At 36.9% G+C, this 17,677-nt stretch overlaps 1 protein-coding gene across 6 annotated transcripts in view; it reads left to right on the forward strand.

Moving 5' to 3' along the window:
- BMPR1B (bone morphogenetic protein receptor type 1B) overlaps nt 1-17,677 on the forward strand; it is a 382,986-nt gene that overhangs the window by 200,823 nt on the left and 164,486 nt on the right. The window contains exon 3 of one of the 6 annotated variants that reach the window (XM_087434614.1): nt 763-818. The exons of the other annotated variants lie outside the window; for them this stretch is intronic. The gene's annotated coding sequence lies outside the window, so the exon portion shown is untranslated. The remainder of the gene's footprint in view (nt 1-762; nt 819-17,677) is intronic. 6 annotated transcript variants of the gene reach the window in all.

A 17,677-nucleotide genomic window follows, 5' to 3' on the forward strand; every position in this document is an offset into this window, starting at 1 on the left:
ATCCCATTGGTGTTTGAACTCAACATGTTTATTAATTGAATTAGTCACTACTGAAAACTAATTTTACTAAGGCCATTTATTATTCTACTTGTCACTTTAAGGAAAAACAATTTAGTCCTCACCTCTATCACCTATGTCAATTAACTGCAGTGTTTAGTTTCACATGACAATTAAAACATGGTGGATAAGCACGTACTATCCTAATTTAATTCAGAGGTGCCTCAACTGTGGATAACAGCTCCGCATCTATTTCCCTTCTGATCTTATTGAGCCTGGCACCACAAAGATCAGATTTAATTACCATTTTTCTGTTATTATTTATTTATTGATAAACTTATTACTTTCAATTTAATGTTACAGAATATTTCGGATTGTTTAATCCAACAAAATTTAAGTTTTTTAAAGCATCTAATAACTTTATATGTAAATTCCAGTAATGAGACTAACATAAATTTTATTAGCAATAAAATATAATCTAATTAAATGCATTTGCTACCATAAAATTGGAAGCTAGGACACAATTTATCTCTTAGATGACCCTATAATTTAAAACTAATATAGGTAGTTTTTACACTTAAAATATTTCATGTCCTAGACAAAAGTGCTACAAATAAAAGTTGTAGAATATGATCTTATTTAAAAATAATAGTTTTAAAATAGGTTCCTAAATGATTTTAAGATCATTTCATTTTCTTTGACATTACATTGTATTGTATTTATATGGATAGTTTGGGTGATCATTTATTATAAATTTGTCCTCAGAATCATGTAAGAAATTAGAGGAAGTATTCAAACTAACGGTATCACTGCAAAAGGAGGTATGTACAACATTATATTTAACTCTTTAATGTTCTGCTTTTTTTCCTTCGCAATAAATAATAAAGTAAAAAGAAAATCATTCATGTTATGAATAACATGAAGACTTCTTTGAAGAAATTTTATGAGTCATCTTTACAAACTATTTTGGGAAGAATTAGATCTGCTTAAAATATATAATTTGTGTTCCATGTCTTTTCTCCTCTTGCTAGCTCTAACATTACCTAAGTTGCTTATTTGTTCTTTCTTTATAAAGATAACTTTATTATGATCTTTTCGATTAGAAAAATAATATCTGCTTATTATAAAACATTTGGGAAATTTAGACAGTAAAAAGAAGAAAATGGATCTATTCATTAGTTCCATCCCCTCAGATAACCACAGATAACAGGGTTCATGTCTTTCCATTATTTATTCTAGGTGTATACATACATGCATATTCATAATAACTACATTGCCTATATGTTTTTGTAACTTAATTTTTTGGTAATATTCTAATATTAAATCTTGAGCATGTCTTAAGTTACTGAATTTTATTTGAAAATATACTTTTAGTGTTTGCATAATATTCTATCATTGGTCACTTAGATTTCTTCCATTTCTTTGTTTATTATAACTACACATACTTATCTTTGAGCATAAAAACATAGTTGAAGAGCCAAACTTTGGAGTCAGACATATGCAGGTTTTGATTCTTTTTGGTATAACTTATTTTGGATTTATAACTTTATATTATTCAGTTTCGCTGTTAATAAGATGGAGATAATGTTGATCTTGAGGTATTTAAAGGTTTTTTTTTTTTCAATAATTTTATTTATTTATTTTCCCCCAAAGCCCCAATAGATAGTTGTATGTCATAGCTGCACATCCTTCTAGTTGGTGTATGTGGGAGGCGGCCTCAGCACGGCCGGAGAAGCGGTACGTCGGTGAGCGCCCGGGATCCGAACCCGGGCCGCCAGTAGCGGAGTGCGCGCGCTTAACCGCTAAGCCACGGGGCCGGCCCTGATCTTGAAGTATTTAAATATTAGAAGTAGTATGGTAAAAGCATTTTCATAAAACCCTGTTCATAGTAGCTGCTAAATAAATATCAGTGTCAATGATAATTGATAATCATTACTCTTTGATAATTATTCAGAATTCATTCACTGAATTCAAAATGCAATCATCGAATCTATCACTCTTGCTTTTGATAAATTTCTAAAAATTGAATTACTAACAAAAAGGTATTTAAAATATTGACATTTTAAAGACTCCAGTCATACATCAAAATTGCTTTCCAGAACAGTTGTTAATTAGTGCTTCCATTATCAGTGGCAAGTGTGCTTGTTTTCTCCACACTCTTGCCAGTATTGAGTATTATTCTTACACTGATTTACTTAGCTGGAAACTCTCATTTTTGTTTTAATTTTCATTTGTTTTATCACCAGTGATGTTAAATTATTTTCATGCTTGTGGTTCTTTTCTGTGTTATCTCCATGATTTTGCCTATTATTTAGTATTTTTCTTAACAATTTGTATGTGCTCTTTATCATATTAATGCTATTTAAACTTTGCCATATTTCTAAAAAGATATTATTCATAGCCTAGTATTTATCCTTCATTTTATTTACAAAAAATTTTTAACATGCAATTTCTATGGAAGAATCATTTCAAATATCTCTCTTTGCATGTTGAATCTTTTACAACAGCCTTTGCTGACTCTCTCTAGCCTTTCTTAGATGAGTTTTCAGGGCTCCGCATTTTCCGGTCTTCTCATGCATCCCTCATCTCTTTTCCAGCTCTCCCCAAGTCACTGATGCGATCAGATGACCTACCTCTTATCTGCCTCTTGCAGGCTCCATTTATGTTCCTATCATGATATCCTTGCTGTGTCCCTGCTTTTTTCCTTTGCACATCTCTGTGAAGCCTGAGCAAGGCTCTAATATCTAATATTATACCACAATTTAGCACTTGGTTATTTTATTTTATAATTCCTTTTTTTTGATAATTAGATCAGTTTCCCCAGCTGCATTAAAACTTGCTTCAGAGTAGGATTATGGTTTGTACTTTTGTTTGTCCCCACGTGCTAGCACAGCAGGGACGTACTGAGTGCTCAGTAAGCGCTTGTTAATTTACACAACTGCAGATAACTGCCTCCCTCCCATCCCTGCTCCACCCCCAAGACACACGTTATTTTTACCTAGTGACAGAGCAGCTAAGATAAATGAACTATAAAGGGTTAGGAGTGGGGCCGGCCCCATGGCTTAGTGGTTAAGTGGGTGCGCTCCGCTACTGGCGGCCCAGATTCGGATCCTGGGCGCGCCCCCACGCACCGCCTCTCCAGCCATGCTGAGGCAGCGTCCCACATACAGCAACTAGAAGGATGTGCAACTATGACGTACAACTATCTACTGGGGCTTGGGGGGGACAAAAAACGGAGGAGGATTGGCAATAGATGTTAGCTCAGGGCTGATCTTCCTCACAAAAATAAAATAAATAAATAAAGGGTTAGGAGCAAGTATTTTGGAGTTGAGTGCATTCTGTTTTCTCAGTTGTGCTCTAATTCATACAGATCCCGTATAGCATTGAAAAAGAGCCAGACCACTGCCCTAATTCTGAAGAGCCAACAGTCTGCTCCAGATTGTTCTTTAAGGTGACATAAAAGTGTTGGGGCTACTGCAGGCTCCAGGGTCTCCTCAGGATGTGGGCTTTGGCAGTTGGCCAGGTGAGGAGGAGTGGTGTGTGTCCTCGGCCAGCATTGAGAATAGACCCAGAATATTGCTCAGCTGTGAAAAGTGCAGAACAGCTAACTCAGTCCAAGAAACATCCTCAAGGGTTCTCAGAGATTCAGGTGCTTGTTTTGAGCCTTGTGTAGTTTGGTGACTAAATCTGAGTTTCTTTTATTTGTCTTTTGTTAATACCTTGAGGTTGTAAGACCTGACCTGTTTTGGTTTTGTTTAATGATTTCACCTTAAAGATTTATAGACAATGTCTCTAAAAATTTTTTGTTTTTCTTTGTAAAGTTTGATCAGAATATCTTCCTATTTTTAGTAATGTTTATGACATTTTCCGTATATAACCAAAGTGAGATATAATAATTTGTGCTTTTCATTTCTATTATCTCTAGCTGTATAATAAATCATTCCAATCCATAGTGGTTTGAAACCACAACAACTATCCTCTCTCACAGTTTTTGTGGGTCAGGAAGTTGTGTAGGGTTTGGCTCTTTGCTTCTGGCTCAGAGTCTCTCAGGCATTTGCAGACAGTGACTGCAGTTGGGACAGCAGGCAGCTGAGGCCACTGGGGGCTAGTTCAGCATCTCTCTCTTTTCATGTAATCTCAAGGCCTGTCCATGTGGTCTGTCTACATGGGCTAATTTGGGCTTCACAGCCCAGTAGCTTCGGGGTAGTCACCCTGCTAACATGGTAGCTGAATGCTTCAATAGTGAGTATTGCAGTGAGCAAGGTGAGAGCTGCCTTTTATGATCTAGTCTCTAAATCACATACCTTCACTTATGCTATAGTCAAAAATTTAAGGTGAAGGATGGACACCAATGGTTGATGGTAGGAATGTCAGAGTTCCACTATAAGAAGAACGTGCTGGGGTGAGAGATACTATTGTCCTTATTTTTGGTAAATATAATCTGCCACTGTCCATCCTCTGACCACAACCATTTACAGCCCTCCCATGTGCAAAATATGCTTATTCTTACCCTCAAAGCTCCTAAGTCTTGTTCCATTACTGCATTGGCTTGAAGTCCAGGATCTGGTCTTCTAAATCAAGTCCAGGTGCAGATGAGTCTCCTGGGGTAAGTCTTCTTGAATATTAAAAAAACTTGAACTAGAGGTTCTTCTGAAAAGCTTTGAACTAAAGAGGTAAGTTATCTGCCCCTCACACACCCAGCATTCAGTGGTGTGACAAGCACAGGAAAATTCTATAGTCCGTCATGTTCAAAAGGCAGAAATGAAAGGCTGTTATATTCCATAACAGATCTGAAGACGGTCCTGCTGCCATTTACTTAGTTTGTGCTCAGTCTCTTCCTTGGGCATTGCTCTCTGCGACTCCTGGATCCTCCCACTGTGTTCTTGTTTCCATCCTTTGAATCTTCATTCTTTTACCAAAAAATACAGCCTGTATTTATAGCTGACAAGTTTTCTCAACCTTCTTCCTGTGCGTGGAAGTTTGGGGGTCCTAAGGCCACTTTTCATTTTGTATTGTTTTTGTTTCCTTTCAGCTCCAGCTGGTATAATTCTATAAAATCTTTAGGGTTTCTTATGTATCAATTTATTATCCACTCTATTAGCAAAAGCCACGCCCTGACAAAATTTTTGAGATAGTCACTCCTTTACCAGGGTTCCTTGTGAGGCTGCAGTGGGAAAACACCTTTAAGACTCTTAGTAGTCCTGTTGTTTAGCAGAGAAAGTTGGCTGTGTATGTTCTTAAGATTCTTAGAAGGCCCTTTATCTGTCTTAAATATTCTTGAGGTGTTAATAAAGAGTATTTATAGTCATATGCTTACCTTTGTTTGTAGACCAGGTCTTTCTGACTACACCTGGCATTTTACCTTTTCCCTGAGGCTAGCTCTTATTTTGAGACTGTTTTACTCTCTGAAGCGATAGGGAATGAAAAATAGTTTTATTTTCAAACCCAGAAAGTTCTGTCTCTTTTTTATAGTTCCTCCAAATTTTGCTGAAAACCGAACAGTTTCTTTTTTATCTCACCCCTTCTACCCGCATCTTATCATAAGTAACAAAAGGAAGGTTGGTGCTCCTTTCAGTGTTCTGCTTGGAAATCTCCTTGCTGCGTCTGTGGAGTTCATTAGGTGCATTTTCTTTTTTTTTTTTGATTTTATTTATTTATTTTTCCCCCAAAGCCCCAGTAGATAGTTGTACGTCATGGTTACACATCCTTCTAGTTGCTGCATGTGGGACGCGGCCTCAGCATGGCCGGAGAAGCGGTGCCTCGGTGCGCGCCCAGGATCCGAACCTGGGGCGCCAACAGCGGAGCGCGAGCACTTAACCGCTAAGCCACGGGGCCGGCCCATTAGGTGCATTTTCTATTTTCCACATGACTGTGGGCAATAATGTTGCTAAATGCTCTGTAACTATGTAATAAGAGTCTCCTTTTCTCCACCTTCCAAAAACATCATTTCTCTGGAGCCCTCACAGTCCAGCTCTTTGAGGCCGATTAGGCTTCCACGAATAGTCTCCTCTAGGCTTCCATCTGCTGTCTGGTCCGAAGGCCAATACCATGTTTGTTTGCTTGTTTGTTTTTAATTGAGGTGACATTGGTTTATAACATAAATTTCAGATATACACAATTATATTTCGATTTCTACAAAGACTATGTTGTTTTCACCACCCAGTACCATATGTTTTGAGTTTACTTTTTTTCTTATACCACTTCACTTCTGGTATCAAAGTATGTTCCAGTTATCTATTGCTTTTTTTTAACAAATAACTGCAAAACTTAGTGGTTTAAAAGAGTGAAAACGATGTTATCTCACCTCTCCTGGGTTCTGTGAGTAAGGATTTGGGGCAGAGTTCAGCTGGGTGGTTCTGGCTCAGGGTCTCGCATGCATTTGCAGTCTGCTGGAGTCTGGAGCTGGAACACTGGGGGCTGAGGCAGCTAGGAGCTGTCCAGGAATATCACTGTTCGTGTAGTCTCAAGGCCTCCCTGATTTCTCCACATTGGGTAGCTTGGTGTTTCTTACAGCATCATGTCCTCTGCATAGCCAGACTGCTAAAGTGGCAGCTAAGTCTTCAAGAACACGGATTCTGATGAGTAAGGTGGGAGCTGAATCACGTTTTATCACCAGGCCTTGAAGCACGTAGTATCACTTTCACCAAGGTCATGAGCTCATCCAAATTCAAGGAGAAAGAATTTAGACCCTACCTCTCAATGGGTTGTGAGAAGAGCATTTGGGATGGAAGATATTATGGCCATCTTTGGAAAATAAAATCTATCACATTTCTTTGTATCCAGTCCCGAGTTAACTCCAATGTTACAGAATATAGATGTAGACGTTAATAGAGATATAGATAGAGCCTTTTATGTTAAAAAAAATTTGCACTTAGTGTGCTTGCTTTCATCCTCAAATTTTACTTTTTCTTCTTCTTCTTCTTTTTTTTTTTTGGTGAAGAAAATTCGCCCTGAGCTAACATCTGTTGCCAGTCCTCCTCTTTTTGCTGGGGAAGATTGGCCCTGGGCTAACATCTGTGCCCATCTTCCTCTACTTTATATGTGGGACGCCTGCCAGAGCATGGCTTGATAAGTGGTGCATAGGTCTGCACCCAGGATCCGAACCTGTGAGCCCTGGGCTGCCAAAGTGGAGTGCTTGAACTTAACCGCTATGCCACTGGGCTGGCCCCCAAATTTTACTTTTTAAATATCTAGTTATATCATTTAATGGGAATCTAAATTTGATGTTTTTCTCTTGGCTAAGCCAAAATTATGATTGTGGGTGTCGCATGTTTTAAGTTATATCAAGTTCTCAGACGTGCATAATTTATGAATGGTGATAATTTTAACTGGCCAGCTATTGAAACCTTGTGTTTTTATAAGAAAAGAGGAAAAATGTTCCCTAAAAATGAAATAACATGTCTTCCTAAAATCTAGCTCTGCATAAGTACTGACAGATTGTCCCAGTGATTCTTAAAATTAATCTTTTAAAATATCAAGAACCATATGGTTGAACTTCATGAACATGAACGTTGAAAACTTCATTAAACGTGACGAATGTGCAGCTGCTGGCATCTCCTTTCTTCTTGGTCACACTGGCTTAGTCCGTCTTCTGTCACTACATAAGTGAGCGACGTGTGCTTTGGAAAATTTTTGACTGTTTCGGATGTTTAGTCTGCATAGGCTGGACCTGTTCACTGCATCTTATTACTTCGGTTTCCCCTCTGCTCTTAGCAGCAACGCTATCCAGCTCATTTTTGTAGGAGAGCCAGGCATGTAGCAGCTTGTGCAAGGCAAGGACCAGATAACTGCTACCTGTGTGAAACACGACTGTGTCTTCACAGGGCTGTCAAGGACCAGGTTCCCTTTAGCCTTCTTAGGGGGATCAAAAGTGACATAAAATGAATGGAAAATATCAGAATAAATCATGACAGTTCATTGCAATTATTGTGCCTTGGAAAGCATACAACATTCTAGCAATCAGTCTGGCCTACTGACAATGAAAATTCAGTCATCACAAAATTAAAGGCAGTGTTACTTAGTGAATTATTAACTATATTTTGAATGATGTTTTAAAACATATGCAAAGTGTGGTTATGATATAGTAAGTTCCAACATAGGATTGCTTATTCTATGTCATAGTAATAATTTTGCCTCAATGATTCACCCTCAGTTAAATTTCTCTGTAATATAATATGAACCCTAGCAAGCAGCCTAGTGAAATTGGCAGTAGGTTTGCTCATTTAATTACAACCTGAATTTTGACTATTGAATTGTCTTTCAGACAAAGAAAGATCATTAGGTAAATAGAAAACCTATAAAAACAAAAAATGACAAAATAATATGAAACCATTGAAAACTGGATCATAAAGTAACAAAAATAGCATGAGATGCGTAGATAATTGTAATGTCAGATTTTGATCAAAATATTTTCACATCATTTCAGTTTACTTCGTTTAGCATCTTAATTGTACTACAAAAGGTAGAAACAATTTAGTTTATTTAGTGTGCTGTTATTTATTCATGAAAATTGAAATTGTCATTCATTTTAAGTAGGAATTCAAATGTCCTGTTTATTACTATTTTTCTCCAAATTCTAAAACTTACTTATTTCTAAGGAGGTCAGTAACTCATTGATTATTACAGTAGTAATTGTGTTAAGTATGTGTGTTCAGCATTGTGCAAGATCAGATAAACCAAAATTTATTAGTAATTTTAAACCAAACATTTTAGGCCTTTATATTTTTTTCCTCCTCCCCTTGCACCCATCCTCCACATAGTTCCACAAATCTTATCATGCCCTCTGCTTCTTGAAACTGCTTAGTGGCTTATCATTGCCAGGAGGATAAAAGTTAAGGTACCTTTTCATGACAGACAAGGCTGCTTCCTCCCTTCCTTGCCTTATCTCCTGCCTCTCCCTGCACTGCAGCCTCTGCACCATCCACAGAGACTTGCTTGTCATTCCTTGCACAGACTACACTATCTCCCACAAGTATGCCTATGCTCTGCCTCTTTCTGGAATGGATCCCCTTCTGCTGCTTCTCCTAGACTAATTCCTACTCACACTGTTAAAACTTAGTTCCAAGACCACCTTTCCTTCCCAGTGATTTAGATGCTTATATCTTACTGTCACTTATGCATAGCTCTTATGTTGCTTTTATTACTCTGCATTATAGCTTTTGCCTGTGTGCTACTTGGAGGCAGGAGTTGTGTTGTATTTACTTTTGTATGTTTTAGGTGCCTGGCATATATTAGATATTCAAAGTTGTTAACTGAAGGAATGAGTGATTGATTGAATTTATGGCCCTATTTTATTTTTCATGTGAATCTACAGTCTTTAGTCATCAAATCCTCTTTCTCATTGACCCACTCTTTTTGTTTGAAGCATAGTACTACCTCTCAGTTCACATTTTCAAATATTTCTGACTTCTCTTTATATCACCAGTGAGGGAGAGAATGTAGTCAGGGCGTGGAAGTGGTCATGTGTCTTTGCAGAAGCTCCTTCCAGCACTGTGCTGTAATGTGTCTTGTCTTCACCAGTAGGATGTTAAGTCTTCATTATTCATTCAAGTAGGTGTTTGTTTAACACCACAAAGAAAGGTACTTTGAATATGCAAAAATGCATAAAACATAGCTCCTGATTTCAGTTAAGATATTGTCTACTAGAAAAGAGAAGACAGGTAGGTAATATGAGTTGGGAAGGCTGTGGGTTTTCATAAAGGTAGAGGAAGAATGCAAAGGCTGTTTTGAGATAGAGTGATAACCTTGGTTAAGCTTTATCAGATAGAGCTTTAAGAAGAAAGGTTTGAGTAGAAATTGTCATTCCTTTTTACTCACATGCTGTGAATTCCATGACAAATGGACGGTGCAGAAAATTTGTCTACTGCCTTAAATACCTTTAAAGAAAAATTGGTGGTAGTGTAATATCTATGTGTGCAACTTTGATAAAGTTTTGTTTTGGGTAGGTAAATAAAGGAACATCATAAGTTTATCTTCTCTGGAGTGGTTGAATTTTTAAGTAAAATTTCTTCAGGTAGGCAGCGTATTTTAATATGCTAGTAGAAGCTGGAGGAGATGCTCTATCAGCAGAACTCTCAGGACTATAGCACCACACAATAGTTAAATCATTTTGCAGCTAATTGGTTTGCTTTCCTGAAATGTGACCAGGATTTGATGGCTTTTGCTTTTCTTACAGTTTAATTTAGGTTCCTTAGTTTATGCATGATTATTAGCTGTTAAAAAATAAGAACTTAAATTGACACTATGAGTTGGAAAATGAAACATTTTACTATTGTTAGGATTCTTTATTCTCTACTAAATGCAGTCTAAGAAAATGTATTCTGTATGTTTATTTGAACAATAGAAATGTCATCTGTACCTGATAAATGTATCTAAATATTTTAACCCATGACGAGATTCTCAGGTTGCAGCAGTCCTAGTAAATCAACCCCATTTCTCTTCAAAGATTATTTCCCAGTGCAGCTCTAGTGGGTGAACTCTTACCAGAATTACACCCACAAAGTGATGTGCCAATTACAGCAGATGGGATCAAGTACTCATGTGACCCACACTAGAGGAATCCCATGGTCAGTGTTACAAATAATCAAAAAGAATAATGTAAGCAAAATTTAGATACTATCTCAAATGTTCTGTGTATCTTTTTTCCTCTCAAGAAATACAAAGTTATTCACAAATTATAAGCAAACGTATTCTAGAATTTATAGAGAGAATACATAAAAGCAATGAATGAGGAATGGATATAATTGCATTGAGCATTTGCAAAAGAACTAATTTTCACCTAAATTATTTGAATTTTTAGAAGGAAACATTTCAATAATTGCTTTTATTTTTGTTGTTCTTAAGGGGAATTTGCTTTAGAAACTAACGTTTTCCTAATCTGTGTTGCTCCTTTGTACCAACTATCCAGATAGAAATTAAACAATTTAGGTGCATGATGGAAATTTCAGATAAAGTTTTAATCTTCTAATGGCTGTTTATTTAATTAGACTAAAATTTAGATTCCTTACCGTGGCCTAAATTAATGCTTCTCACCCTGGGCTGCATGTCAGATCACTTGGAGAGCTTTAAAGACTACTGGTCCCTGGCTCCTACTCCAGTGACTGATTTAATTGGTCTGGGATATGGCCTGGGCATCTGGATTTTTTAAAGCATCCCAAGTGATTCTAATGTGCAGCTCAGTTTAAGAACCGCTGGCCTAAAACACCCACATCATTCAGTCTGATTATTTGACTACATTGTGTGCACCTTTCCCTTTTGTTTTTTTGGCACTTGAATACCACGGATTGTTCTTACCAAAGGATTTTCCATTAGCGGTTCCTTCTGCCTGGAATGCTCTTGCTGCAGATCTTCACCTGGCTGCCTCCTCCTCATCGTTCAGGCCTCGGGTCCAAGGGGTCTGTTCAGGCAAGGCTTTTTTAAGTCCCCCTGTTTAAAGCTGTCTTTTCTCTAGCATTAGCACATTATTCTGTTTTACTTTTATTATGGCATTTTTTTGCTGTGAGGTGTTATCATATTCATTTGTTGGTTTTTTTTCCCCACGAGAATGTAAAGTCTGTGAGGGCTTGTCTGGCGTGTCCAGTTCACCATCATAGTCTCAGCACTTAAGACCAAGGCTGTTATATAGCAGTTGCTCATAGATAGTTTTTGAGTAAGTGGATAAAAATGTTGATAGAAAAATGATTGTTGGGGGCCGGCCCCGTGGCTAAGCGGTTAAGTGCGCACGCTCCGCTACTGGCGGCCCGGGTTTGGATCCCAGGCGTGCAACGACGCACCGCTTCTCCGGCCATGCTGAGGCCGCGTCCCACGTACAGCAACTAGAAGGATGTGCAGCTGTGACATACAACTATCTACGGGGGCTTTGGGGGAAAAAAAATAAATAAATAAAATTATAAAAAGCAAGAAGTTTTAAAAAGAAAAATGATTGTGGGAATATACATAATTATATCTCTTGTTCTTTCCAAAAAAAACAAACCCAAAACAAAACATGGGATCACATTTTAAAAATTAGAACAAAGCCACATGATGAAATGAGTGAAAATGTCAACAGGCAAAGAAGAGGTAAACCAAGAAGTGTGGCAGCCCCCAGTACTGAAAACTTCAGGGCAGGGATGCTAAGACTGCACTAGTTCCACCGCTGAGGCTCTCACTCCACCACCATACTTTGGGTCTTACCGTCATCCCAAAGTGCTGTACACTTGAAATCTTCACCTATTTTCTGTTTAACTTCTTCTATTTTAAGAACTCAGATATCACCTTCTTCTCCAAAAAGCCTTCCCAGAACTCAGACTCCAGGAAGAGTTAGGTTTTCTGCGCTCTGCTTGTTTGTATCGTGGCCTTTCCGTCCTCCATTACAATGATCTATTCACCAGTCTTCTCTCTCCTTCACCAGCGTCTAGCCTCCCTGAGAACAGGAATTGTGTCTATAGTGCCAAACCCATAACAGGTACTCAGCAAGTATTTTGTTGAATGAAAGCATAAATAAACACAAAATATTCTACAAGAAGCATTAGAACTGGTAATTAAAATTATAAAATGGATTTTTCAGGAATATAAGTATGTTGAAGTAGTTTTTAATAGAATAAAGCAATAAATAAGGGTATTCTAGGCTAATTTGGGGGTGTGATGTTATGCACACTTAGGAAATTAAGAAAACATTGTTGGTGCCAATAAGTCTGAGCACTGGTTTCCAACTGATATGCGGCTTGTCATTTCAACAAGGTTTTCATCACTCACTTGAGACTTTTTATACATTATTTACCCTTTTTGATAAACTTCTTTTCAATAGCTGCTATTCAGATGGATGTGTTTTCCAGTAACACCTGATAGGCATTTTAAAATGTAGCTTTTAATTGGTATTGATTGCCAGTAAACCCAATGATAATTTTCATCAGTGTACTTTCAACTTTCTTGTTCTGCCCAAAAGAAAATGCAGCAATCTTTCAGCATATAAATATTTAAAATTCTCTATGTAGAGGCCCTGTTAGCCTCTAAAGGGGCCATTGTCATAATTTTAGCACTTAAATACTGCTTAGGATTGCTCTTTCAGATGGTATCCTGCTTCCAAATCTCTGCAGTGCTAGATGCATAATTTTACCTGAGAGCTAAATTGGTAGGTCTTTCAAAAGGACAGTCATGTAGTTGAAATAAACCTGTTCTCTTTAATATTGTATAATTGTTTATTGCCTCATTTTCTTTACAAAGATAATAAAATAGAGAAAGAAGAATGGATACTCAGGACAGAAATGCTGGTCAGGTTCCTGGAAATCATCCTGAAATGCACAGTGTTATTACTGCTTTCCTGCTGGCAGCCTGGGAGCTGGTACGTGCTTCTGTTTAGGAGGAAACACGACCAGTGCAAATCAAGCAATTTGTCACATTTCTAAGAAGGAGACAACAAGCAAGGAGAATACAGGGTCTTAATACCAGGGTCCCAGCATCCAAAGAAGTTTTCCTTCTTCTAATTTGAATCTACGTTCCCACACGATTGGACCTAGCTCAGCACCAGCTTAAATGTAATCCCATAGAAATAGAGGTTTAGAGAAGAAGGTCGTTCTGTGAAGAGACACGAGAGGGTGGGAGTGCTGCTCCATGGCATTTCCAGTGAATCCATGGTCTGACGTGTTAGGAGAGTGTCATGTGACATTTGTGTTGTGGGCAAAGGGGAAATGAAACCGACAGGGTAGGGCCAGGTTGGGATGGCGGAGAGGCTGTATTCTGTGCTTAGTTCAAACCCTCTGTTGTCGGCAAGGGGACGTGTTGAAATGTTTTTTTTTAAGTGTAGTAACAGTGTAGAAGATTGATGGAGAGGAGGGAGAGTGGTGACAGGAGAATGGGTTGTGATCATTTCAGTATTTAAGGTTATGTAAAAGCTAAACCTGAATTTTGGTAGGAACAGAGGGAAGGGTAAAGGGGACAAACTCGAGAGATATTTCAAAGATAGACTCTTGAGTATTCAGTAACTTATTGGAAATAGGGGAGAGCAGAAGTGGAACACTGAAATTTTTAGCTTGGATGACTAAGTAATAGTACTGTCATTACCCCAAGTAATGGTAATGCGTGTGTGTGTGTTGCCATTATCAACAAAAATAAATATGCCCTGAATTGGAAGACTTGAGTCTGTCCCCTAGGAATTATTATATTTTCCCATAGAAAAATAATTTCTACTGAGATATGGCCTCTCTGGTGTTATTGAATAGTATAGTAGTAAGGGCCCAGGATTTATTGTGAAAAGACCTGAATTCAGTTTCTGTCTATACTTTTTTCAAGCTTTGACATGTTGGGCCGTTCCCTTGCCTGCTTTGAATTTCTGTTTCCTCGTATGTAAAGTAGGGATACTTTCTCAGCAGCTGGTCCTGATGATCAAATGAGTTGTTAGATGTGTACATACCATTAGGAGGTAGACAATAAGAGAGATTCTACCCCATTAACATGGATCCCTTGACCCTGAGGACACGTTTTTAGGTTCCTGTACTTCTAAAGTATTCTTTCATTTCTCTACTGGTGTTATTTCAGCTTCAAGTATAAGTAGCAGATTGTATATGCTTTTCCAAATACAAATATTTATGTGAAATAATTATTTTGATTCAGTGGTTATAAGTTGTCAAATAAAACAACACAAAAATGTACCATTTGATTTACTAAATTGATGTGCTGTTTGTTAACATTATTTCATCTCTTTGTTGGATCATGAAAAAAAAAATCCTAAGAATATTCCTTATTCTGACCTTTTCTACTCTTATTACCCACCCATCCTCAGCGCAGTTCCAGCTCTGTTCTTGCTCAGTATAGGCCAAATACCAGAATGAAGCAAATTAGAGGAAGGGAAAAGAAAAATACCCTCCAAGTGCGCTCTTGTGTGGTTTTCACCTCATCGTAAGTAATCTGTTGAGATTACAGTTTACAACAACTAGAAGGGTTGCTTCATTCCATCTCAGAGTGAGATTTGATTAGCTCTTGGAAATGTATTGCACATGACGGTATTCAGGTCCCCCAAAATACAGAAGCAAAAGTGAGATTTTTCATTTTTAGTCTCTTTTTCTGCATTACTCCTTAGTTGTTTTTGATACCACATTTCAAGAAAATTTCAGGCCCCGTCTAGCAGGACAGCCAACAACCACATTTTGTATGTGAACCAAACAAGAATAATGGGTATCTCATTCATTTCTTCTTTTTTTTTTTTTTTTTAATTTTTTAAAGATTTTATTTATTCATTTTTTTCCCCCCAAAGCCCCAACAGATAGTTGTATGTCATAGGTTCACATCCTTCTAGTTGCTGTATGTGGGACTCGGCCTCGCGCTGGACGGAGAAGTGGTGCCTTGGGGCGTGCCCGGGATCCGAACCCGGGCCGCCAGCATCAGAGCACGCGCACTTAACCGCTAAGCCACGGAGCCGGCCCTCATTCATTTCTTCTTAAAATTAGTTTGCCTTATTGTTTTCTTCCTATTTCCTCTTCTTTTTTTTGAAATAGGTTTTAATTTAAAAAATGTGATATTAAAATGAATAATTATATTCCTCAGCTTAACAGTTTAAATCCTCCATATGAAGGCAGATTCATCATAGAGCAGTAAAATAAACCAGTGGTGTTTTTATTTTATTTCATGAATGATCAGACCTAATGTACATTCCCATTTTCACTGCCTCGTTAAATTTAATCATTCAGTGATATTTTTATGAGCTACTGCCATATGATTGATGAATAGGAAGAAAGGTCAGCTTAAATGTGGTAGACAAGTGTTTCCCTCCTGCATTGAGTTGGTTTTTGCTGAATCCTTCCTGGCTGGGGTTTCCTCTCCATCCTAAGGGGTGTATGGCGTTAGCTTGTCTTAGGAATCCGCCCCCCTCTCCTGCTCTGCTTTTAGCTGAGGTAAATCCTCTGCTGGGGTGATTTCAGCACCACTTCTCCTGCCTTGCATAGGGGACACTTTGTACTTTCTTGAGATCCCAGTTCGACTGCCCTATGAAATATACTGTAATTTTTTCTAGAAATAAATATTCTATTAAATTAATGTCCTATTGCTAATTATAGGGATTCTATATGAATAGAAAAGATCCTTGAATGAGTTCTTGAAAAAGAAACAAATATTGAGCATTCACCTTCATTTTTAGGATGAAAGAAAATAGTTGTTTCAAATGTGAGGTAATCATGTGTCACCTGGATACTAAAACTATTCAGAGATTAATGGAATTTAAAATTCTCATCCAGATTCTTATTGTCACATAGACTTAATCTAATTTCCATTTTGGAGTGATAGTAGAAAAATTTGAGTTAGTAAGTATTAATTCCTTAACTTTAATAAATACATATTAAAGATATATGATGATTTTAAGAACTGTATACTTTTTTAAAAGTAGAAAATGCTTGAAATTATATTGCAAATAAATGCTTATGTTAAAAAACACTTTTTGAGATTATCCCTAGTATTATATAAATATATGTGTGGCTCTAAGAGAGAAACAAGTGGAAATAGTGATATATAGCTGAGAACTCAGCTATTATCATTAAGCATGAAGAGACATTAGTATAGTTTTAATATAAGTCCCATTAGCAATAACTCTCATAAAAATAACTTGCTATTCCTGATGCTTTTCACTCTTTAGTATTGCCTTATTTTGTTAAACATAATCGAGCTTTATTATTGATTCTGGTTCTGTGTGTTCTATGTACTATGAATTTCAGAACAATTTCTTTTTACAAATGATAAAATGTTTTAGTTTGGCATTAGTTGGTGTAATGTCAGATAAAAGTTAAAATGGACACATTCTTTGCAGGACACATTCTTTGCTATGATTTCTTTGTTTAGTATTTTTTTCTTTTCAATTTTCATACAACATTGAGTGGAAAAGAACAAATTACCTATTTATTAATTGTGTAGTCAGTACTTCTCAAACTAATAATGGATAAGTACTTAGAATAAACTGACAGCAGTAAAGGTTAGTAGACTTATGTATGATTTTCCTGTGGGGTCGTGGAAGCCCAAAGTATTTATTGCTTGAGAACAAAGACATTAGAGTTAAAGGTAAGTGACCCTGTATATGATATGACTAGTAGTAGGCCTATAAGGAAAAACAGGGAGAAAACAGTCCATGGTTTACTTTAACTAGGCACATTTACTTTAACTAGGCACAACTAGAGTCACTTTTCTTTATCCTCCTTTCCGCTGAAAGTCATATATTCCCTCAGGTCTTTTTAAAAAATGATGACAAGCTTGGATTACTAATATTTTCTTTGTACCCATTTGCCCCTGAGGAGTGTCTTATTCTTTATAGTGTTGGATTAATGTGTAATATTCATATCTGATTAAATTTCTCAATAACATATTTTAAAATCATTTACTACATAATCAGACTTTTGCTTTCTTTTACCTCTGACTTCAAGGAAGCATTAAATTAAAACATTAATATAACTGGATTACAATTACAGTTTTCTGACATTGATCTGATACAGTACTTTATTATTACCAAACTAAAAAATACCAATGTAGGTAATTTTCATAATACTGAATAGAGAATTAACACATTTTTGTTGTAATTGCATTTTTTAAAAGTTTCTTTCTTACTAAAAGTTCTATTGAAACTGTATAGGAATTAAAATTAAGTTAGTTTAAAAACTGAAACAATATGCTGATAAATCAAGTATTTCTAATTCTTCATTTTTCATTTGTTTGTTAGTTTATTCAGCTA

The sequence above is a fragment of the Ceratotherium simum genome, chromosome 8 (assembly GCF_057802395.1).
Source record: "Ceratotherium simum simum isolate JZ-2026a chromosome 8, ASM5780239v1, whole genome shotgun sequence".
Taxonomy (NCBI): Eukaryota; Metazoa; Chordata; class Mammalia; order Perissodactyla; family Rhinocerotidae; genus Ceratotherium; species Ceratotherium simum.